Source organism: Rhagoletis zephyria, unplaced genomic scaffold (assembly GCF_001687245.7).
Source record: "Rhagoletis zephyria isolate East Lansing unplaced genomic scaffold, Rhagoletis_zephyria_1.1 Rzeph_scaffold_02473, whole genome shotgun sequence".
In the NCBI taxonomy this organism is placed as follows: Eukaryota; Metazoa; Arthropoda; class Insecta; order Diptera; family Tephritidae; genus Rhagoletis; species Rhagoletis zephyria.
In genome coordinates, this window is record NW_016159557.1 from 42,556 (window position 1) to 67,317 (window position 24,762).

The window sequence follows — 24,762 nt, forward strand, 5'->3', positions numbered from 1 at the left end:
CTGCATATCTCTGAAAGTATTCATGGTACAGTACTGGAACTTCGTATGGAGATATGTATATAGTTGAAATCAAGCCCATACTCATGGAGAAAATTTGGGCTATTTGAAAAGGGGTTGAGGCCTACAAACGTACCGACCTTTAGCTATCTTTGAATGAATTTTTTTATTCTTCTGTAGGTGTGTTTGTGGATGATCTCCTCCTAAATGATTGTACGGATTTTAACGAAACTTTTTGTGTATTTGAGTGGGTCTCTGGATGGTTTAGTTTCACAATTTAATCCGACAGTTGATAGTTTATGATCCGATTTGGCTAATGTTTTAAATATGTATGCAATACTATTGCAAAAACGTGCTGCCAAGTGGTGCTGAAGTCGAGCTATTACTAAAAATAGCCAAGTGAGAAAAGGGGCCGTGAAGGTCAGATTAAATCGACCTGTTGCACCATTGAGTATATCGAACGCTCCTGCGTTGCAATTGGCCCAATGGATGTGATTTTCCAATATTATTATGCGTTCAAACTTTTAAGGTATTTCGTCTGAAATAAGTATATGTATATTGCATTTCTATTGAACAATGATTCGCACCCATTTTGAAATTGCCACCTATATACTGTAAAGCTTCTAGGACATTCACTATAGAACCGGGTTATTGTTGCCGCCAGGGAGTGAAGAGGAAAAAATTTATTTCGCTTTGCGAATAACCGTGCTATGTAATGCCGCACAACTGAAGAATTTCAAGAACGGATATAACACTTTCCTTAGGTTATTTAAAGCGGCAAATGACCACCAAACCTTAATCTTAGCAGACAAATGTGCCAATGAAAATCGTAAACGTGAATTGTTGGTGAAAATGTTGGACCAAAAAGTTTCAATAAAATACATAAAAATTTTGGGCGGGACGAAGTTCGCCGGGTCTGCTAGTAAATACATATATACATACAACAAGCGTTGACAAAAGTTCGATATAGAAAACTAACTCTAGGGGAGAGGTAACTATTGTCTACCGTGTACACAGCTTGTAGAGTACGTGATAGATAAAAGTTGAGATTTCTCTATTTTGTCTCTAGCTAGAGTGAATGGCCCGTAGTCATAGTCAAAATAAAGTCGACTTTAAAGTTAGTTGCAGCTTTTTGACATAATTTTCAATGCGATATCTGTCAAAAAAGCTGCAACTAACTTTAAAGTCGACTTTATTTTGACTATGACTACGGGCCAGTATCTCCTAGAGTTGCTCTACCGAGTAAACTTAATTGAGAGAGGAGATTTTTATTTCAGTGAAACTCTAGAGAGATTTCTCTACCGTGTACGCTTAGCTTTAAGGTTAACAAGTGTAAATAATGAAACATGACAAGGCTGGTCAAATGGTAATTATCACAAGCAATTTGCTCAGAAACAAATTCCATTTTATCTGGCATCTCTCGATATCTGCCGTTATAAAACACAACAAAAGTCCTAAAGGCTGCTGATCAACTACGGTAGGGTTGGGCGGCAGAACAGCTCGCGCGCAGCAGCGCGGGCAAGCAGGTGCTAGATGCGGGGTAAAAACTTAAAACCGAAATGGTAAGCAATAGCCGTGTACGTGTATTAACCCACTTTATGCAATGTATATTGCCAAAAGCTGTAGTGTTCACTTTTTCGCTTGTACAGAAAAAAATTCTAACTAGACTTGTAGTCTATTTATTAAAAATAGTTCAAAATCATAAAGAGCCACACAATTTAATTTTGTTTTGTATTAATAAATCAATAAACTTTAAATTAATTATAGGTAAGAAATAGTATGTGCTCATTCATAGTGGCGAACAATAAGGAATTAACGATCTTGTTTGCGCACAGTGTTGCCAGGTATTCGGCATAATAAAACGTTCCTCTTGGTCTGTAAAAACGTCATTTCCTACCCAAAAACGTATTTTTCAAATGTATGCACACAGAACAGTTCTTATTAATCTTTTATTGTATACAAATGTACATAAGTATGTATGTAAGGTATATTAAAATGTTATTTCGACAGAGCACATTTCAAATTCATTGTAAACTGGTTTGAGATCGTTAATATAAAAATCATTTTATACATACACTTATGATCAGCTGATTAAGTCATCAACATTTTGATCGATTGTGGCTGTTTTTCCTTTATTTATTTAATGTTTATTACACAGGTCCACAAAAAAAAATCGATGAAAGGTTCCTTTGACCAAACCTAGTCTTATATATGTTTTTGGGGTCGCTGAACACGAATCTGAAGTCCGTTTTGCTCCATCACATCTATGTTTTTTGCTAACCTGAAAAAACACCTCGAATTTTCTCTTTCACGTAAAATCCGAGATGTTTTTTGAGGTAAGAAAAAAATCCAGACGTTATGGAGCAAAACGGACTTCAGATTAGTGTTCAGCGACCCCAAAAACATATAACAGACTAGGTTTGGTCAAGGGAACCTTTCATCGATTTTTTTTTGTGGACCTGTGTTATTTTTCATTATATAACAAACAAGATATTAAGCCACATTTCAAACTTTGTGCAAAAATTATAAAAAATCTGCAAAGTTTCAGTTCAGCTAGATTTTCAATATTTTATTCAGACTTTTAAGAATTTTTTTGAGTATGCAGTTTGATAGCCCATTAAATTCCAGGGTAACAATGTGCAAGTTTCAAGTTGCTAAAGAATCGCGATGATTTTTAATATATTTTTTTTCTTCTAGACATTTGGTTTGGTGGTGGGTTGTCGAAAATGCTAAATTACGTTCTGCTGAGAAGGAACATAGCAATATTTCAGCCTTTTTTGCGTTCATTACCTTTTGCAATGAAGTCTTAAAAAGTATACTTTTTTCTGACTTGTTATGCTGCTACAGCTTTTTTGGTGCTTTTGCGAGCGTGCGTGTGTACTTGCAAACATTGCAAAAAGCCTCGTAACCTCAAGTGTTTACAAAACCAGCCTTTGAACGCGGGTTCCTTAGTCCAAGACGCTTGGTTTGCATCATATTTAAGTCATCTGCGTCCAAAGTACGGCCGCCAGACGTACTGATTTTATCAGTACAGTACTGATTTTGCAACTCTCGTACTGATTTTATTCATTTCTTCAATCAGTACGCTAATGTCCTGATTTTTCAAAGATTGCACTGATTTGTACTGAATTTTAAATTCTGAGCATACAAGTTTGTAATAGGGGTCTTCTCACCGGTACTCGGTGCTGGGTAATTTTTCTCCATGTATTTTTTCTGCAATATTATTCTACACAAACAAAACACTTTCGAATATTTTTTAGGTTTTTACATAACGCTGGAATTCCTTAAACCGCAATCTAAAAAGTAAATAGAAAGAAGTTTAATTATAGTCGACATATTTCAGATAATGTTTGATATGCGCAAGAAATTAATACAATAAAAAGAGCCATGATTTTATGGGCATATCACCGAGTCTATACGTACATACCAGAGGAGGATAATTTATTTAACAAGTAATTTTTAGCAAAAAAAACCGACTTTAAAAAAGATATATATCCATATATTTCATGATTCAATGATCAGATCTAAGCCAAATTAGTATGGGACCACCTCTGAGATACTATCTTTCCGTTGCAAAATCGAAATCGGTTGACGTGGTCAAAAGTTATGCGGTAACATACATAAAAAAAAAAAATATTCCGACGAACTGATACCCTCCTCTTTTTTTGGAAGTGGGTTAAAAAGGGGCTGTCGAGGGTTGTTAGTTATCTCGAAAATAACTTTCAGTTTAATAACATCAAAATTGGAATTATTGAATGGCTTTTGCTTACAACTTACAATTCTTTGTTCTCAAATTATCTGACATTGTAAAGGAGTTTTGCAAACAATACATCTCGATGTCTTTGATATTCTTTTTTAGCGAATTCTTAGCCTTTCAAAGTTTTTGCGCAGTTGCAAAAAGTAATTTAAGCCATGAGCAAATATGGATGAAGTCTTTAAATAGTGGTACTTTTCCACAGTTTGAAAAAATATGTAATTTTATTTTTTCAATACCACAATCAAACGAACCTCATCGATGTTGGTCTCCTTGGCGTGGGGATGAGGCTTAAGTGGTGACATTGGGGCCCTTAGGGGCTTCTATATCAGCATGAACTAAGAGGGAGGCTCCGCATGGGAACCTGCGTAAGACACGAGCTTACACAGTTTCCTATGTGGAAATTACCGTACCGACGATTACTCCTGCCCTCATCCCTCCTTATTTCTCCTATTCCAACAACCCAACTCCTCCCCCCTAATCCAGGGTGTTATGCGACACCGTGCACACGAGTGGGGCCTGCACGGGCAGCGCCGTAGGGAAACCGGAGCTGGCTAGCGACAAAGCTTCGAGCAGCGGTGGGTCGAAGTCGATACCCATAGCTGTCTCTGTCCCGGGTGGGATTTCTGGCCTTGCAGAGGTGAAATCGCCCTGCGTTAAGGGCTTAAGCAGGGCCTTCACGGCCGGTGCCTCAGGGGGGTCGAAGCCAGCTCCTTCTGGTACTAAAGGCGGCGGAATTCTGCCGGTAGTGGGTAGCGCCTGTGCGAAATCGCACGGAGCATCTGGGAGTACGGTGCGTGGCGGAATCGCCAGCGCCAGCAAGGGTCTCTCGCCGCGTGTCTTCGGAGCTTCGAGGACCTCGGATGGGCCTCAGAGAAGGCCTACACGGCGCGCCACCGTGACGAGAAAGGATCGCTCGGACCATCGCATGACCGCTAAAATTTTGGAATGCTACGGCGATCAGTGTGCTGGTCAAATTAGTGATCAGCATGCCCGAATGCTCGAGTGGGCCAAAAAGGTGGTCGGCGATGCGGAGGCTGCGACATCCGNAGTACGGTGCGTGGCGGAATCGCCAGCGCCAGCAAGGGTCTCTCGCCGCGTGTCTTCGGAGCTTCGAGGACCTCGGATGGGCCTCAGAGAAGGCCTACACGGCGCGCCACCGTGACGAGAAAGGATCGCTCGGACCATCGCATGACCGCTAAAATTTTGGAATGCTACGGCGATCAGTGTGCTGGTCAAATTAGTGATCAGCATGCCCGAATGCTCGAGTGGGCCAAAAAGGTGGTCGGCGATGCGGAGGCTGCGACATCCGCCCAGGGGAAGGTAGCCGATGGCGCGAATGCGCTGTCGACTATGAAGCGGCAGAGATCACGGGAGAGGGAAACCACGACCGTTAAGAAGCTTCGTACGGGGCCGGCTCCCACGTTTAGCGAAATCGCTAATCTTTCCGGCTCTGTGGAGTTAGGGGTCATGGACCGCAGCAGGGAGGCGGCGGTATTAATGCCGGCGGTATTAATGAGGGTGGTCAGGGGGAATCCCGGGCCAACACCTAGGTGTGAGAGTGCCGGTTGGCACCATAGGCTGCACAAGCTCACGAGGTGCGCCGATGAGCGGTCGGCAGCCTTATACAAGGAGGAAGTCTCCCTGGTGGGGGGAGGTTTGGAAGGGTGCCGATCTAGTGGCCGTGGACAAAGCGGATCTTCCGATGCGTCCACGGGCTCGGGTATGGCTCCCTACTGAGCTTACCTCTCCAGAGGAGATCGAAGGAATACTTCGGTCCTGCAATCCATCTCTCCCGACGCATAAGTGGAAGGTTATCTGGCTGGAGAGGACCGAGGAATCTTATCGGCAATCGTTGATACTGCTTAATGCAGAGTCCCCCGGTGCTCTCGGCGATACAAAGGGGGTCATACTATGGCTTCGAGAAGGTGGTTCTACGGATTCTACCGACCAAAGCCAAAGCAGATGACCCTCTGCCTCCAGCAACTTCGGAGGGAGGAAGAGAGGCCATTGACTCCGCCAGCATGGAGTTGGGAGACTCGGCTCAATCGGATGCTGAGAGTATTGGAGGCGGCTCCTCTGCCGGGGCTTCCATCTTCAGTCTCGAGAGGCTGTTCGATGAAGATTCTGCAGATTAATCTCCATCATTCCAAGGCGGCATCCGCCAATCTTTTTCCCCACCTTGAGCAAGGTGGGGCTGACGTGGTTCTGATACAGGAGCCATGGCTGAGCAGTAATGGTATCTCTGGAATCAGAACAAGGAACCATAAGCTGATAGCGGCGAACAACGTAGGTAGAACTAGGGCCTGTGTGCTTATCAGAGGTGACCTAAAAGCTGGCTTCATCTGAGACAGCACCTCTGATCTCGGATTGGAGTGTTCTGAGCGAACACTCTTTTTCGGATCATAGGTATATTCAGTTCTCTTTGGACGAAACGCGTCCACATAGCAAGTCCTTCAGGAACCTGAGGAGCACGAACTGATGCACCAGAACATAATTCTGTGCAGTCGGTAGACTCGCTGAAGGAGTTTGTTGAAGTTTTCAGCTCTTCGTGCAGGGAAGCTCTTGAAAGCGCATGTCCGCTGAGATTTCAGAAAGGTAGACGGAACCCTTTTGGTGGACTGTGCAGCTCTCTGAGTTAAGAGCGTCGAGCAGACGACTTTTCAATAGGGCCCGTAGGAGTAAGTTGTCTTCTGATTGGGAACTCTATAATGTTGGACTAGGAATCTACAAGTCCGAAATAAGAAAGGCAAAAAAGATTTCATGGAGGTCCTTCTGCGAAAACGTTGAAGGGTGTCATGACACTCCGGACACTCACTTCCCTTCCGATCCCTCCCCTGAGGAGATCTCCTTAGGGGGGTTGTGGAGACTGTTCTGCTGTTTCTTACCTCCTAGATGAGCGCCGCCTGGCGTGGGCGATCAATTCGTTCGAACTCTTCAAATCCCCAGGACCTGATGGCATCATACCTGCGCAGCTGCAAAAGGTGGCGGAGGTGTCGTGCCGTTGGTTGGCCCCAATATACGCGAGCTGCGTTAGATACGGGTACATTCTCAGGGGTTGGAGGGTCGTCAAGGTGGTGTTCATCCCGAAGGCCGGAAGGAGCTCTCATGTTGCCCCCAAGGACTTTAGGCCAATCAGTCTTTCATCGTTTCTGCTGAAGACGTTGGAGAGGCTGGTTGATATGCACATAAGAAGCACGATTCCTCGGGATCGCCTGTCTAGAGCTCAGCATGCTTACTGTAAAGGACGGTCAGTCGATACTGCTCTGCATACAATTGTGAGGTGTATAGAGGAAGCCTTCACCTACAAGGACTTTGCCGTAGGAGCCTTCCTCGATATCGAGGGGGCTTTTAATAATGTCCTGCCGGACGCAATAGTTAAGTCGCTAGATAAGCTTGGGGATGAGGTCAGTCTCATTAGGCTCATCGAAAGCTTGCTGCGTGACAGAACTGTCATGGCCGTCTGGGGCAGCGCCTGCTTGTCTCGCATGGTGAGCAGGGGCACCCCGCGAGGAGGGGTTCTCTCACCCCTTCTCTTGGTCGTTGTGGTGAATGAGCTACTAATAGAGCTGGAGAAACACGGCTGTCGGGTGATTGCCTATGCAGACGATGTGGCGCTCCTAGTTAAAGGTAAATACCTGAACACTCTGTATGAACTGACCCAACGGTACCTTAACATAGTTACTAACTGGGCGCCCAAAAGTGGTCTTGCCGTAAACCCCAGTAAGACACAGCTAGTCTTATTCACAAAAAAGTATAAAATCCCCACCGCTGCTCTTCGCTGGCTGGCCGCTGGAGGTCTGCGCTTACAGCTGTCTGACATGGTCAAGTACTTGGGCTTGATCCTGGACAGGAAGTTGTCGTGGGTACCAAATATCGAGGAAAGGGCAAGAAAGGCATCAGTGGCATTGTATTGCAGTTGGGGACCTATAGTGGTCTTTTGGCTATACGAGACCGTAGTCAAGCCAATTATATTCTATGGGGCCCTAGTCTGGTGGAACTCACTCGAAAAGGCTATACTAGCTAGGCAGCTGGAGCGCGTACAACGGGATGTTTTAATTGGTATTAGTGGGACACTGCGAGCCGCCCCCACATTAGCACTGAACGAAATGCTAAACGTAGCGCCTGTCGACGTTGCAGGCAGAGTTGTCGCCGCGCGAACACTATTAGACTCAGGGAAACCGATTGGTTGACCAACTTAGGGACTGGACACTCGGGAGTTCTAGGAGGTTTCGACTTCAAGGGATGAGTGGGCCGGGCGGGACTTCTGGAGGAGGGGTGCGGTGAACTTCTTTACGGGTGGATCGAAACTGGATGGCAGGGTTGGTGGAGGGGTCTTCTGTCGAGAGCTTTCCATCAGCACTAAGTTCAGGCTCCCGGACTTCTGCAGCGTATTCCAGGCGGAAATAGCTGCTATCAAGGAGGTGGTGGATTCGCTGCTAAGGAGCGTTATAACCGTCAGGGAAGTGAGCCAAGCGGCTATCAGGGCCTTGAGTTCGTTAGAGGTGCGCTCTAACCTGGTTAAGGAATTTCTTCTCTCTTTCGGCCGCGTCGGAGTACTACCGCATTATGCTTATTTGGGTTCCGGGACACAGCGACATTGGGGGGAACTGCGTGGCTGACGAGCTGGCCAGCGAAGGAACCCGTGAAACGTTACTACCGAATAAAGAGCGGCTGGGGTGCCATTGATCGCTTGCGGTTCGCTCTTGGATGAATGGGCCTCATGTCAGCTCAGCGAACGCTGGGCGAATACCATGAGATGCGCGATCGCAAGATCCTTTTGGCCGAGGGTGGACCGGGGGCGGTCGTGGGCACTCCTCACACTCACAAAGCCACAGCTATCACTTCTGGTGGGGGTTTTAACGGGTCACTGTCCTATCGGTATCCACGCAGTAAGGCTGAACATTCTATCGGACCCTTTGTGTCGCTGTTGCCTGGAAGATGACGAGGTAGAATCACCTCAACACTACCTTCTTAGGTGCCCAGCGTTTGCGAGGCTAAGGTTGAAGTACTTTGGCTCTCACTTTTTAAACAGCCCCGAGGAGCTCTGGGGCATTGAGATCAGCCGTATTAGTAAATACATAATCGGCTCGGAGCGTTTTAACGATAAAGTTTAGGGGGCCATTTCAAATCATATAAAAAGGTTGTTTTCCGCATGATTGTTCTTTTTTTCAAGCAAATTTCTAACGAAAAATTATCTGCGCAAGAACGATCACTCCCAAAAGTGAATAACAAAACTGCTAATTTGCGCGCATACAAGTCGGCGTTCGGACTTAACTGCAATTGCAGTATATCTACTGTTGTTTTTAGGCAGATTGAATGTTCTACTGCGGTTATTTAAAATCTCCTTTGACTTATTTTAAAGGTTATTTTTGTATTTCTCTCTTTATTCACGACAAAAAAGCATTTTTTACAACCACTTGAATTACTAAAATGATTTCATCCTTTTTATTATGTCAAAATTTGTCCAGAAATAGCAAGGATTAGTGCACCGTTCTTTCAGCTTAGCAAAACACCAAATCTGTATATCTTAAACAAAAATGGAAGTTAGATTTATAGCAATTGTAAGTTTCGCAAGTAACTTTAGAAAAATTGAAACAAAAGTATAGCACGATAGGGGCGGACCCAGCAGCAATTCTTGGGGGGGGGGGAAATATTTTTTCAACGCATATCGTGAATAACATACTAAAATAGTATGCACGGAAGTAGACAAAGCACAAAATAAATGTTAGAAACAGTGGAAAATTTTTGGAATTTTTCAAAAATCTTAATATATTTTAGAATTTTAAGAATTTTCCAGGTTTTATACTCAAGCACAATGAACATTAGAACTTTTCGACAATTTGTGATGTTTCACATCTTTACATTTTAGGATGGACGTCAGAATAAATAAAATTCTCAAAATTTTGGCAATTATTAAAATTTTTGAAATCTCAATAGTTTTGTACATTTCAGAATAATTTCATTTTACTAAAATTTCAAGAATTTCCCAGATTTCGATAGTTTTTAAAATTTTGGAAATTATCCTAAAAATAAGAAGTCTCAAGAAATTTAATAATTTCATTAAATTCGAAATTCTGGAATTTATGTTATTTTCTAAACCTGCGAATTTGCGCAATTTTGTAAGTGCTCACGATGTTGCAGGAAAATCGCACTCACGTGTGTTCACAGGGCGGCTTAATTCTTTTTTTCTACAAAAATTTATAATATTGTTTTAAAACTAGTACTCGTTCCAAAGGGGTATTTTTACAACGCTTTTATCAACTTGCAATGTTGTGGCTCCAGAAACTTTCAGTGTTGTGTGTTATGTGTGCCAGGTTCCTATAAAAAGCATAGTGCATAGGGCGAGTTGAGAGGTAGAAGTCGCCCCATGCACTGTGTACGCTACACAGGGTGTCCAGATTGTTAAAAAAAAACGCAATTTCTGAAAAAAAATCGCGAAAAATCGCCTTTTTTTAATAAAATTCATGAAATCGATTTAACAAATCTTTTATTTTAAAAATGAGATCTTGTTATAAAATATATAAAAACGAAAATATTATACCTTCAATAATAAATAACACAAATCACTTATGTAATAGTGATGTAAAAACTATTTTCTTTACACCCAATACGCATACTATTTAAAAATATTTGTTTCAACACATTTTGCGATAGGACTGCGCAATTATTAAATTTATTATAACTCATATTAATTGATTAATCGCACAATCCGCTTATAAGAGCTCGGCGCTAAAAATTAAATAAAAACCTATAATAAGGCGAGATCAGCTATTTCTACAATTTATTCAAAATCACCTATAGTGTATGAATCATTTACATTTCTGTTGGTGTCATATATTGAGCTATTCAACCTTGATAACATACTGTTTGATATTGGAAACGTTTGCAGCAGAAACCAATAGCCTTCATATAACACTTTTTGGAACTATTGAATTAAGGCTTTCTAACCTCATCCTATTTCGAATCTTAGTCGCGCTCAACAAAGCATGTGAGTGCGGCAAGAATAATAATATGAATTTACTTGTATTTCCAAACATTTTATTGCCTGTTGCGGCTTTCACTCCGTAAGCAATTTTCCGAAATTCTTCAGAGTCGGATGGAATGGTTCTGAGAAAACTTATTTCATGGGAAGGTTAAAAGATTTAAATATTCAGTTTCCGCTACTTTTCTTTCCTTCAAAGTCAAATAGTGAATTGACAGGTCCTTTAACTCGCCCTCTTGTGATTCACACACTTTTCTGGTGAAACAAATCAAAGCTTTTTTAAAAGTATTTACTAACTAGGTAATCGTTTCAAAAGTTCTTCGATTAGCGTGATTAAACATTTTTCACAGTCTTTTAATATGCTTCTTAAGTCAAGTTTATTACGCAGTTCATTAGCCTCTTCTGCCAAATTATCGTGGAAAACTAAGTTTTGTATATTTTTATAATTGGAAAAAATGTATTTGAAGGGAAAAATCGCCAAAAATCGCCAATGGCGATTTCCTTAAATTTTTACGCGCAAATATCCAAAACAAATCGCCAAATTGGAGCGAAATTGCAAAATCTGGACACTCTGACGCTACAGCGGAAATAAACGACACGCCATTTCTTAAAATCAGCGTTGGGCAGAGAGAGCTTTTACTCTGCTCGCGCCTATACAAAATGTACAGAAAGCTTAAAAGAGCTTTGCCCGCGGGCAAGGCAGTGCCTAACAGTGCTTTAAATTGAATTAATTGGTGCTCGTATGTATGTGCATACATATGCATATGCATGTGGCTGCATCAATCAATTAATATCGTTGAATTATTTTAATATCTGTTGCAAAATTGTATACAGACACGACTAACAAGTAGAAAATAAATAAAATAAAAAATCTTTTTAATATGCGTGGTTTTATTAATGGACTAAAAAGTAACTTTTGATTTTGAAATTTTAGCAAAAGTCATTATAAACAATTTATGAGATTGAAAATGAAAAGCGTGGGGAGCATGCATATATGTAATACTCCTATATTGGCAGTAAGAGCTAGTACCGTCCGAAAACATTACAGTACAGATATATCAATAAAACCGTACAAAAGAAAAGGAACACATACATGTGTTAATAAACATATACACAACACATACACAAAATCGGCACTCACGTACACAATACATACCAGGGATGTTGCGAATATTTGCATTCGCATTCGTTATGCGAATGATTCGCATCATTTTACACATACGCATTCGACATTCGCATTCGCATCAAATGATACGTATGTTTTGCGAATGCGAATGTGCTCATGGGCAGAGTGTTCACACCAATGTTGTTGAAATGGCTCCAACAGCCGCACTCAGAGTCGTTTAATGATTACTTAAGGTGTCCCTCAGTAACGATTTGAAAAAAATCCCTCTCAGAGTCAGTTTATGATTCATTAACAGCATTTAATGTACATTAAAGTTAAGTAAACAAAAACCTTCACTTAACTTTTTAACGAATGATTTTGAACGTAACAGTGGCAATGGCCCAGTAAGCAGAGCACTTTCGTGTCATTCAAGAGATCCGAGTTCAATGCTCGGAAACAAATTTTTTTAATAAAATTTTTTTAAGTTTTATTGCTTAAAAGTTCATATTTTTTATTTTATTTAACGTTTGGAAACTGTTTTGACTCATCTTTTTTTCTTTTAGTTTCTGTTTCTCAAATTTTTAGTTTTTCCTGTTATAAAAAAATATTTTTTCATTTCTTTTAGTTTTTAGAAAACTTATTGCTAAACGATAAATCGATGGATTGGAAATCGATGGGTGGAAGATCGAACTATCTCGGCAGCCAGTTCAAAAACGCCCTATCTCAGAAAACTTTTCAAGAACGCCCTACTTCAAAATTTGATTGAAAAACGCCCTATTTCGGAATTTTATTGAAAAACACCCTAAGAATTTGGTTGAATTACGCCCTATCTCAGAATTTGGTTCAAAACCGCCCTATCTCAAACGAAAATACATTGAAAATAAGCTGAAATAGGGCAATTTTTAATCGGCAGCTGAGATAGGGCGTTCTTCAACTAAATTCCGAGATAGGGCGTTTTTCAATCAAATTCTGCAGTAGGGCGTACTTGAAAAATTTTCTGAGATAGAGCATTGTTCAAAAATTTTCTGAGATAGGGGGTTTTCGAACTGGCTGCCGAGATAGGTCGATCTTCCACTCAGCCATCGAAATATAATAACACTATTAGCATATCTTTCAATTACTCATTCCAAATACAGAAAAGAGCTTTCAAGATAGTTGTCTCTCGAAAGACTGAGGTGAGTTGAAAGACAGATGCCAAAATTGGCCTGTTATTGGTCTTGTTTGCCTTTCAGCAAACAGTTTCTAAAAATTTAATTTAATTTTTAAAAAATTGTTTCCTTTTTCAAGCAACAAATCTATAAATCAAAAGAAAATTAGATTAAAAAAGCAAAAAAATTCAATAAGGACAGTTTATAAAAATTGAACAAGAAAAAAAATAAATAAAAAAAGGAAAAAAATGTTCCTACCCTGGCACTCGAACTCGGATCTCTCGAATGGCACGCAGTGCCCTGCTCACTCAGCCATTGCGTATGTTGAGCCAGTGCGCGCAAAATGATATAAATACTTATTTTTATATTTTATTTCAAACTGAACGAAAAAAGTGAGTGATGCCACAAAAATAAAGGGCCGCAACTGGGGCCATACTTAAATTTAGTATTTCATAATTTTTAACTCTGAGAGGAAACATTAATTAACAGATTTAACGATCATTAGGTAAGTGCCCGTTTGAGCTAATTTAAGAAACGTTTCTGAGTGTGGCTGTAACACGGTAGACAAACGGGCTCGATAATTTACATAACCAGCCTTTATTTGCTTTGACTCATGCATTTTCCTCTTTAAAATGCGCATAAGCAGCTGTACAAATGCACGAAGTTTTTGGGAATTAACTCGGATCCGGGCAGTTTTCGTTGACAACACTGGTAAAAACGGCCAGCTGTTGTCTTTTGTACAAGTAAGCAAACAAAGCGCGCGAGTTCCGCGTCCACGGTAGCCGAGTGGTAAGAGTTACGGGCTACAAGCCTGTAGCTGCCAGGTTCGATCCTCGGTTGGAGCGATTGCGAAAAAAATTTTTGTTTTTATTATTTATTTTATATATTTTTTATTTTATTTGATCTATATATTTAATTTTGCTTTATTTTGTTTTCAGTTGCTTTATTTTATATCACATTTTTTATTTTACTATTAGTTAATTTAAATTTTTAGAGTTGAATTTTAATAAAAAGTCAACAACAACTAACTGAAAGCAAAGTAAAAAATATATAGAACTTATGAAAACGGTTAAATAGTATATCAAGCAACATTGATGGGCCTTTAAAAAGTACTGCTAAAAGTCGTATACGCAACCTAGAAATAGTTTTAGATTCCTCCAGCGAAAGCAAAGCCTCGGATGTAAAATCTGGAGACATTAAAAAATGTGAAATAAAAGCTCAATTGAAGGCCTATCTTACAGAAAAATGGGCTCATCTCGGTGAAAATCCTCTCGATTGGTGGAAAACTAAACAAAAATACGACAAATTTATCAGATCTTGGCCGCAAATATTTGACGCGCCACCGCCTTTCCAAGTGAGCAATTTTTTAGTGCAGCCGGCCTTGTATACAAGCCTCTAACAAATCGCCTCATGGGAGAAAAGGCAGGAAAATTATTTCCTTTGAAATAAAATATGCCCATTTTGAACTTGACTACAAGATTAAAACACTGTATAGGTTAAACACTCGTTCAATCTTCTAATAATTTACAAAATTTTTAAGTAATAAAAACGATGACTTAACATTCGCATTCCGAAAATTCGCATTCGCATTCGCATTCGCGAATGTGAAAAATATGGAATTCGAAACATCCTTAATACATACACAAAAACCGTACTAGACTGTCTCGCTTAGATTTCGGGATGCTTACACATTGGGAAGTTAGCTTACCGCCAATATAGAAGTATTACATATATGGGCGCATGCAATAGAAGCTCAATCAAGTTAGCGGCGCTGAAATGAATAAACGAAGAAAAAATTTGTTCGTAATATTGTGCTCATTCTGTGCTATTTTCGGCCACTTTTAGTTTTTTTTTGTGCTCCGACCATTTGGTAAAGACTTTGCTAAGTTAACCGTAACTTAGCAAAACATTCATTCAATCAAGTCTTTTTACTACTTATCTGGGCCTGTTTTTTTGGGCTTTTTATGTGCTTTCAAAATATTGTCCAGTAAACATTGAAAACCCGCTTGACGTCACGCTATCTGGCCCACTTCTTAAACTTTGGTCGAACACGGATAAATATTATTGAAGAATTACGTGCTATTTTTGGGCTTTTTAGAGTCACCAAAATCATGAGCTCCTAGCATCCATTTTCCGAGATAATTAAGACTTTGCTGGGTTAACTGTAACTTATCAAAAGATCCATCCAGTGAGGATTTTTACTGCTTACCTGTGTTTATTATTTTGGGCTTTTTATGTGCTTTGCAAATATTGCCCGTTGAACATTGAAAAATCGCCAAAAATATTGCCCAGTAAACATTGAAAAGTCGCTAAAAACATTGAAAAATCGCTTGACGTCGCGGTAGCCGACCAACTGTATAAATTATGGTCGAATACGGATAAATATTGCTGAGGAATTACGTGATATTTAGGGGCTTTTTAGGGCCGTCAAATTATTTAAGGTGCCTACTCAGTTTCCGGGATAATTAAGACTTTTCTGGGTTAAATCTAACTTAGCAAAACATCCATCCAGTGAAGACTTTTTGCTGCTTGTCTGGGTTTATTATTTTGGGCTTTTTATGTGCTTTGCAAATATTGCCCGTTGAACATTGAAAAATCGCTAAAAATATTGCCCAGTAAACATTGAAAAATTGCTTGACGTCGCGGTAGCCGACCAACTTTATAAACTTTGGTCGAACACGGATAAATATTGCTGAGAAATTAGGTGATATTTAGGGGCTTTTTAGGGCCGTCAAAATTATTTAAGGTGCTCACTCTGTTTCCGGGATAATTAAGACTTTACTGGGTTAAATGTAATTAGCAAAACATCTATTAAGTGAAGACTTTTTGTTTAACGTTTTAAGTTTATGAACAACTGTCAAGTGTTCTCATTAGGGTGTTCAATAAACTCAGAGTTTAATTTGACATTTATTTGTTTACTTTTTCTTATTCACATTTAGCCTGTTCTCGCACTCCAGCATTTAGACAGAAATAGTCCGAAGTAGCCGTGGTGTAGAATACCAACCGTTTACCCATAAAGAAATAAAAAATTTTTGCTAAATAGAACTTTTCATGCTGATTTCAACCATATGAAAATTATTTGGCGCAAATAAAAACTAAAGCCAATAAAAAAGGTTCAAGTTAAACTTTTATATTTTTTATATTTATAATATCTCGGAAACTATTTGACCGATCACAAACGTATTGATGCTAATTTAAAGATAATTTGAATACCATTTACGCGACACATACAGTATCAAATGGAACACCACTTTGAGGTAAAATTTTCGAGTAACGAAAGCTGAACTAGAAACACAAAATTTATGATATCAATTTCGTGACGAAAATTATACGCATTTTTTTAACTGCTTTGGAAAGTGATTCAAAATATTATTATTCTTACGAATCGTTGCTTAAGTTCTGATCTTATGTGTTGTGTTTCTAAGAGTAGACAGAACTTCGCAACATTCCGAATAAGTAATACTATTGTACGTCAGTTTCCAAAGCAGTTAAAAAAATGTGTATAATTTTCGATTCGAAATTGATATCATAAATTTTTTGTTTCTAGTTCAGCTTTCGTTAATCGAAAATTTTACCTCAAAGAGGCGTTTTATTTGATATAAATTGTTTTGGGATAGCAAATTTATGATCCACGAAAACAAAAATCTAAATGTTTTATTTTTCCCAAATAAATGGCTAAAAACCCTATCTATATCTGAATGATTTATTCAAATATTTAACACTGAAATCAATTCCATCGAAACATATAAGTTTTTTAAGAAGTTCTACTTCTATCACGAGTACGGTGCTGCACTCGCCTTTTTTACTGATGCGTTTTTGCTCAGTGGCAATCTATACATAATTAGTAGCGGCACATAAAGTGAAATAAATGCATTCATATTTAAGTACATATGTATGTATGTACAAGTGTAGGTAATTTTTCATTTCATTTCATTTATTAATCTATGCATTAGTACAGTAAGATTAAGATTTTGTAGTACAACAGTAATTTATATATGTATGAGACAATAAAGGATATAATGAAAATATTTAAGTAGGACTAACGTAAGATAAACAAAACTGGCACAGGTATTAGGTCGTATAAATTTAGAATAAAATAAAACTTTGTGATATTACTATGGCTAAATATAATTACATGTATATATACGTACGAAGAGAGCACATCTCAGTGTAACAGGTATTTAACTTAAGACAAACTAGCGAAAATATGAATACAAGAGACTCTTAAAGCTGCTTTTATTCAAAGTACTACGGATAGAATCTGGAAGAGCGTTCCATATACGAATAGCGTTGACAAAAAATAGCCTTGCAGAGCTGAGATAGTTATAGCTAGGGACAATTAGGTCACTTACACGTGTTGATTTTGGATATATTAATTTTTCATAAAGGTAGCCGGGAGTCTTATCCATCATAAGACGAAATAGGAAAATACAATTTCTAGCTTTCAAGTAGTCAGAGATTTCACAGCCCAACAGGCTTGCGCTCCTGGCAGAGATATGCCCAAATTTTTCTATCCCAAATACATAGCGCGTAATATGGTTGAAAGCTACCTCAATTTTATGCGCTGATTGAGAGTCTAGCTTGCTATAAACTAGTTCAGGATAGCATATTATCGGAAGTATAAGCTGTATTGCAAGTTTCCGCCTGATATCAATTGGTGTAAAAGAGGCAGACATTCTTAAGTTTCTCAAAGTATAATACACCTACAATACACCGACAATGGAGTTAATATGATCAACACACGTAAGACTAGTATTAATAACATAACCGAGATTAGTTACCTTGGATACAAATTTAATAGATTTATCCCCAATGTATAGTGATGGGATATATATGAGGTTCAGACGTTTCTAACAAATAGGTAACACGTAACACTTATCACAATTAAGACAAAGGCCATTTTGCGATGCCCAGGACTTGATAGATAATAAATCCTTGTTGAAATCTGAAGACAAATTAGCTGACTGCTCTAGAGGCCTGGACATATATAGTTGGATGTCATCAGCGTAAGCGTGCATACTGGCTTGTTGACAAGTAGAGAATACGTCGTTCACAAACAAACTAAATAAGAGCGGCCCCAGGATAGAGCCTTGGAGAACCCCAGACGACAGCGGTCGTAGCTTAGATAGTTTCGAATTAACTTTTACACACTGAGACCTGCCTACCAAGTAGCTCTCCATTAGTCGCACTGCAGATTGTCCAAAGCCAACATAGTTCTTTAGTTTTAAGCAAAGCAGTTCATGGTTCACTGAATCAAAGGCTTTGGAAAAATCTAGCAAGCAAAGTAATGTCAGGTGATTTTTGTCAAAGCTTATACGAATATCATCAAGGATTTTTATCACTGCTGTGGAACAGCTGTGCTTACTTCTAAATCCAGATTGAAAAGGCGATAATAGATTGAATTTACTAACATGGTAGTAGATTTGCTCAGACATTAGAGATTCTGCTACTTTAGACAGCGCAGGAAGTATACTGATAGGACGAAAGTCACTGGGGCTACACGCCGATTTGTTTTTCGTTATCGGAAGGACAGTGGCAATTTTCCACATATTAGGGAAACAAGACGTTGTAAAACTGTGGTTTATTTTGTGAGTTAGGGTTGGCAAGATTAGCGGTAAAATAATCTTTATAAACCGATTGCATTTGACCGTATCTTGTAAACACTTTTTTCGACATCAATTTCTGACACTGCACTTATATGGACGGAACGACCTGGGACTATTTCAGGTTAAATCCTGCAGTACGGGAACAGACTTACTGTCGGCAAATTGGTTGCAGGTTTGGATCATCAAAGACGCAAACAAAGACGTCAAAAAAGGGTTGCATTGCATTTGGTTTGTGTTTTAGCTAATCCAATCCTGCAACCAACTTGCCGACATTTAGTCTGTTCCCGTACTGCAGGATTAAGCCAGAAATAGTCCCAGGTCGTTCCGTCCACATAAGTGTAGCATACCAGCAATCTAGCTATGCAAAAACCAAAATGCGGCTTGATAGAACTTTTCGTGCTGATTTCAACCCTACAAAAATTATTTGGCTAAAGTAAAAAATTAAGAAGATATCAATGGTTAAAGTTAAATTTTTTTATTTACCGTAATGAGTACACTTGACAGTTGTTCATAAACTTAAAACGTTAAACAAAAAGTCTTCACTTAATAGATGTTTTGCTTAGTTACATTTAACCCAGCAAAGTCTTAATTATCCCGGAAACTGAGTGAGCACCTTAAATAGTTTTGACGGCCCTAAAAAGCCCCTAAATATCATCTAATTCCTCAGCAATATTTAACCGTGTTCGACCAAAGTTTATAAAGTTGGTCAGCTACGGCGATTTTTCAATGTTTACGGGGCAATATTTTTTGCGATTTTTCAATGTCTGCTGGGCAATATTTTTAGCGACTTTTCAATGTTCAACGCGCAATATTTGCAAAGCACATAAAAAGCCCAAAATAATAAACCCAGATAAGCAGTAAAAAGTATTCACTGGATGGATGTTTTGCTAAGTTACAGTTAACCCAGCAAAGTCTTATTTATCTCGGAAACTGTATGAGCTCATTTAATTATTTTGCAGACTCTAAAGAGCCCAAAAACAGCACGGAATTTCTCAATAATATTTATCCGTGTTCGACCAAAGTTTAAGAAGTGGGCCAGATAGCGTGACGTCAAGCGGTTTGCAATGTTTACTGGGCAATATTTTGAAAGCACATAAAAAGCCCAAATAAATAAGCCCAGTAGTGAAAATATTTCATTGAATGAATGTTTTGCTAAGTTACGGTTAACTTAGCAAAGTCCTAATTATTTACCAAATGGGCGGAGCATAAAAAAAAACGAAGAGCGGCCGAAAATAGCACTCAATGAGCACAATAATACAAACAAATTTTTTCTTCATTTTTTCATTTCAGCGCCGCTAACTTGATTGAGCTTGTAATATACTTGAATTGATATTTAAAGTAATATGTATATGTATGTACATACATATGTATGTGGGGATATGAATAACGATCGCTTAAAATCGATCTCCAATTTTGTACAACGCTTTTATCAACTTGCAATGTTGAGTATCCAGACATCTATAAAAGCTTTGCTTTGCAAAGTTCCTATTAAGTCTAGATATGAACCTCGTTGGTTCAAGAGGTAGATGTCGCCCTATGCACTACGCACGCTACAGCGGAAATGGACTACACCCCATTTCTTAAAATGTCTGATAGGCACTGCCTTGCCCGCGGGCAAAGCTCTTTTATGCTTTCTATACATTTTGTAAAAGCTCTCTCTGCCCAACTCTGCTTTAAATGAAATTAATTGGTGCTCGTGTGTATGTACACACATATTCTGTGTTCCGACGCCTTAACAGCTCATTAAAATGGCATGCCTATGAACGAGTTTTAAGTGATGTTGGTATATGATCGTAATTTTCTTTTTAAACAGTTATTATTTTCTAATCTGAATGCCTGTGATTCGAATCGAGGAATACATAGAGTGGCTGAAATAGAAATAAGGACTCGACATTTTAGTAAGTTTTGGCTATTTTTCCTTAGTTTATATAATGTTTATTATTTATTTTATGAAAGTAAAGCTCTTTTCCTAATAAAAACTATATGATACCAAATGTCCAGCTTTGCGCAAAAAAATATAAAAATTAATTCTGCAATGTTTCGCCAAAATTTCAAACTTTTTAATTAGAATCTTTAGAAAAAAATGCGTAACATCAACAAAAAAATTGCCACAAATTTGTGGTAAGCCTTACCGACTTAAAATTGCTCTTTTATATTTTATTTTATACTAAAAATTAACGAATTTTTTTTTAAATTTTAAGGGGTAAAAATCTCGAGAAAATTATCCTATAAATTTGTGATGATTATAAGGATACTGTTTCAGGGAAAACAGTGTGGAAAAATTTTCCAAAATCATTTTTTGTCGCGTACTCGGTTCTCATAAATACGGTCACGGTACCTATGGTAAAAAATTTTTTTTAATTACTTATGTAAACTACTAAAAAAAGTAAAAACATAGTCGTGATACGAATTTGGCTCTTATTTAAACGGTATATAAATTTTTTTTGGGCAAACTTATATTACAGATGCTATATTGGGTGAAAGGACAGATCTTCGAAAAATTAAAAACCTTATAGATATATAAACAAAATTTTGAACTGATTTTTTTTAAATTTGTGGCACCTGTAATATAGGTTTGCACAAAAAAGTTATATGCCATTTAAACAAGAGTAGAAGGCGGACTACGCCTAAATTTTTACTTTTCTAGTTATTTACATACAATAATTAAAAACAATTTTTTACCAAAGGCCCTATTTTGAACTTCGAAAACCCATATCTCGATTTCGGATTCTAACTTTGAAAAACGGAGAAATTACTTTTCTACTTATGACTCAATCTCTTAAAAAAATTGTTTAACTTCCTTCTTAACATAAATGGGATGTATCAATCAATTGCAATTTAATATTATTTTAGTCGATTGCCAAAGGTCACACAATGGGATATCATCGAATGTTCGAAAAATTTAGTTTATACGAAAAACTATGATAAATTCATGAATACGGAATAGATGCTTATTATCGCAGACTGCAGCGTCTCTTGTTTACGGAATTGTACATACATATCGAGGGCTTATATTCAATACCCTCTAACTACAATTTTGATGAAAATGAGTTTTTGATGGTAACGTGAGCTCTTATTTATCCTTCAACCATGACAATAATGCCAAACTTAAAATTTTGCTTTTATGGTATTATATTCTCATTTTGAAAAATCCACTATCTGCAATAACATTTTGTTACAAAAGCAAAATCCTCTATCTACACAATTTTGCTTCATTACCATTTTTTTGTGGCAGGTAAAATAAAGACTGGGTAAGTTACATGTGCCGATGCATGTATGTATATGTTCCGGTAAAATCCGATCTTAGGTCAAACTAGTTTTGCCCAGGCTAAACTTGTTCTACCTAATGCGATGTCCAACCGAAACCAAATCTTGTGGACTGCGTAGCTTCAGTTGGACTGATGATGAGAGTTACAAAAATAGTTTATTCTAAGATCGGGTTTGGCCGGTAGCTTACAGGTATATACATGTCCGCTCATTTACTACAATAATGTCATAACTCAAAAAATCAAAACTCGAGAAAGACGGCTTTAAAGTTTTGAATTTACATATACGCCGATACTAAAAATGAATACATATTTTATTCTAGTGAGATTCTGGTAAAGGCCTGTATGCAGCTCTCAAGAAAAGCAAAAACTCCATATAAAATGGCGTACAAGAAATGGCTAAGAAATTTTCTTGAGTCAAATTTCCTTAAGGCAGTACGCAGTTCTTAAGAAATTTACTACGCTTTCTACTACGGTTTTCTAAAGTTTTTTGTGAAGAAAGAGCATAAGGCAACCCAGGTTTGCAACAGAAATATATGCCCGTTCCATTATTTCTTGAGGAAAGAGTGAGGCAACAGGCTGTGAAGTATCAAAAAATGTCAAAATTCCTTGGACACACACGCGAAATAATGGCAATTTTTTCTTGACCGTTTTCTTGAGAGCTGCATACAGGGCTTAATCGATACAGCTATGATATTTTTACACGAAATAGAAGAAGACGTAGCGATAATTTCTGCATACTCAACTCAAAATTTGTATTTTTTGGATTATGACACTACTAAAGTAAATGAGCGATGTGTATATGTTTATTTGCCTCCACTTGGTCCGAAGATTCCCACAATTCTCTCTTACTCATATCTATTTAAGAGTTTGACCAACCATCTCTTCGATGACAGGCAAAAGCCCTGGTGCAGACAAAATCCCGTACCCCGTTCTAAAAAATCATCCGTATCCCATCAAACATAGAGTCATTAAACTCCATAACTACATTTTATTTCAAGGGTTATATCATCAAGAGTGGGAAACTGCTATTATTATTCCTATTGCCAAACTAAATACGCTAATGATATTTTAATTTTTTCTAAGACTAAGGACTTGACGCAAGTAAAAATTATTTTTTCTAACATACTAAACGATCTAATCAATTGGTCCAAATCTTCAGAAGCTCAGATTTAAGCTGAAAAAGTAATTTTTTCACATATGCAGAAAATACAAATAAATACATACATCCAACCCTCTCCTTGTCTAACACCCCTCCCCTATACTGATACATTGAAAATATTTGGAATGATTTTTTACAATAAACCTACTTTTAAGCAGAACTGTCATTATGTAAAAGTTGACTTTGGGCTCGTAATTTATGGACACTGCGCAAAAAAACATCTTAAATTGCTAGAAACACCTTACTATGTAGCAGAGGAGAAAAAGCATCCGTGCATTTCCCACCTCGCCAATAAAAGCTATCTCTCACGTCGAATCCTGCTTTCAACAAAAAAACTGATGTAGCAAGCAATCACCTTTATTTCGTATATTAAGCTACATCAAAGATTTCGACATCATCCGATGCTTACTAAAGTAAAAACTCTACCGCAAGGGCATTTGCCCAGTTTGATACTCATAAATTACCTGGGAGCTTATTTTCACAGACGGTTCCAGATATGGTGGTAACAAAAGGGCTGGGTGTTACAATTGTCTTCAGTGCTTTTCCCCCGTACTGCTCGGCATTTACAGCCGAATCAGCTGTAAGTTTCGCCTCTATAAACGAAGGAAATTTCCTCATCTGAACGGACAGTAAACCAGCCAGCGAAGCCTCTTTTAACAGTGCTAATGATTCTCATATAATTTCGAAATCACGTGAAATACTCTTTTGACACAAAAACACATTTAAAATTATGTGGTTACCTGGGCACATCGGAATAGAAGGGAACGAATTTTCACACCTATGATTTCTGCATTAAAATCTTAGTTTAACATAGTATTTACGTCTAAAGAACTGACATTTTCATTATTCTGCAAAACCCTCTATCCGCAAATTTTTCTATATAAATAGTTATAATTCGAATTGCAATAACCTCTATCTGATCTTTAAACTAAAATTAAATGAGTTAAAAGTAAAAAACTAGTTTTAGTATATTGCGTGAATATTTAAGACATGCGTGTGTACTTAAAATTATTAACACTTTTAAAAACAGCTGCCAAAACAGTTTTTTTGCTCTCCTGAAAAATTGAGTTTTTGCAGATAGAGGGTATTGAATATAAGCCCTCGATATATTTATTAACTTGTTGAGTACAGTAAAACGCGAGGTCTTTTCAGTGTACAAATAATCAAAAAATAATAATTACAAAATTAACTTCAACGAAAATCTAATTAAATAAAGTACAGAAAAATATAGTAATGGTAACAAAAACTATTAGTTTTAAGTAATAGTTATGAATTAAAAAAAAAAACATATATATATAATAGATAAAGATAATATTTCAGGACAAGATTTGTAGGGAAGGTAGGAGGATTTTACTTAAAAAGACTTCTAACTGCCGCTTTGAAGCATCCAAACATTGTTAAACATTTAATTGAGGTTAGTAAGGAGTTCCAGATTCTGACAACACTAACAAAAAACAATCTAGGCGCTGTTAAAGTTTTATACCTAGGTACAATAATATTATGGATGCGAGACGATTGAACTAGGTTCAGTTTTCGGTAAAGATAGCACGGTTGGCGGTTTCTAATTAACTTAAACAAAAATAAGATGTTACGAATCTTCAGATAGCTCGCCAAGTTCGAGCCTAAGATGCTTTTTGTGAACTCTGAAATGTGGTCATACTTTCTTTTACCGTAAATAAATCTGGCTGTATTATTTAAAGCAAGACTTAATTTGTTCTTGGATTCACTGTCCAGATTAC

At 37.9% G+C, this 24,762-nt stretch overlaps 1 long non-coding RNA gene across 1 annotated transcript; it reads right to left on the reverse strand.

Moving 5' to 3' along the window:
* Positions 1 to 13,355: 13,355 nt before the first annotated feature.
* LOC108366974 (uncharacterized) lies at positions 13,356 to 22,161 on the reverse strand. Its single transcript, XR_001848184.1, has 3 exons — positions 21,594 to 22,161; positions 14,457 to 14,460; positions 13,356 to 13,368 (listed from the first exon to the last, which is right to left on the reverse strand). It is a non-coding gene; the product is annotated as an uncharacterized LOC108366974 (long non-coding RNA).
* Between the last annotated feature and the right edge of the window lie 2,601 nt (positions 22,162 to 24,762).